The 776-nt window shown below is 41.2% G+C and overlaps 1 long non-coding RNA gene across 2 annotated transcripts in view; it reads right to left on the minus strand.

Annotated features, from left to right (window-relative positions):
* LOC116686133 (uncharacterized) overlaps nucleotides 1-776 on the minus strand; it is a 12,407-nt gene that overhangs the window by 1,739 nt on the left and 9,892 nt on the right. The window lies entirely within an intron of this gene.

Consider the following 776-nt stretch of genomic DNA (forward strand, 5'->3'; position numbering starts at 1 on the left):
CTGGCGGGGATAAGTACATTGGCACGACACCAGTGCTTCCTAGAGGAGCTAACAGACACTACTAGCACTGCTCTTGTCTGAATAACACAGCCGGGGCAAACTGGTAAACCTTGAGACCGACGTAGAACCGACTGCTTTCTGTTGAGTTGTCTCTGTGACTGTCTCCATCTAGAAACTAAGCTGCGCGGTGCAGGAACAACTGACTGGCTGAAGTGTATGGAGCGGTAGATTGGCTTTGCCAAAAATCTGGAGCGTTCTATGAAATGATGCTTTGAGAAAAAAAAATAATCACTCAAATTTGATCGTGGGAAGTTGTGATCACGATTAAAATTCGATTAATTGTGCAGCCCAGCAACAATTATTCATATTTAATTATTTGGCTGCTCTAAATTGTTTATGCTAATATGTGTTATGACTATTAAATGCAGTCTCCAGTAAGGAATAAATTAGCAACAATCTGGTCTGGAAAGACTCCTTTCCATTCAGGGCTGCACAATGAATCAAATTTTCATGATCAAGCAATTTTTTTTAAATGCATCATTTCATAGAACGCTCCGGGTAACGGGAAGAAAATTCAACAGATAGCAGTTGGTCTCAAGGTTTACCAGTAAACGCAACATTTTCTCCTATCTGTTATTCAGACAACAGCAAGGAGCGGTGCTAGTTAGCATCTGTTAGCTAGCAGGGCGTGAGTAAGAGTTCCTCTAAGACGCACCTGTGCACATAATGTCCTCACAACCGCTGAAATGTTATATGGATATGTTTTAATTTTGCGT

This window comes from Etheostoma spectabile, unplaced genomic scaffold, assembly GCF_008692095.1.
Source record: "Etheostoma spectabile isolate EspeVRDwgs_2016 unplaced genomic scaffold, UIUC_Espe_1.0 scaffold314, whole genome shotgun sequence".
In the NCBI taxonomy this organism is placed as follows: Eukaryota; Metazoa; Chordata; class Actinopteri; order Perciformes; family Percidae; genus Etheostoma; species Etheostoma spectabile.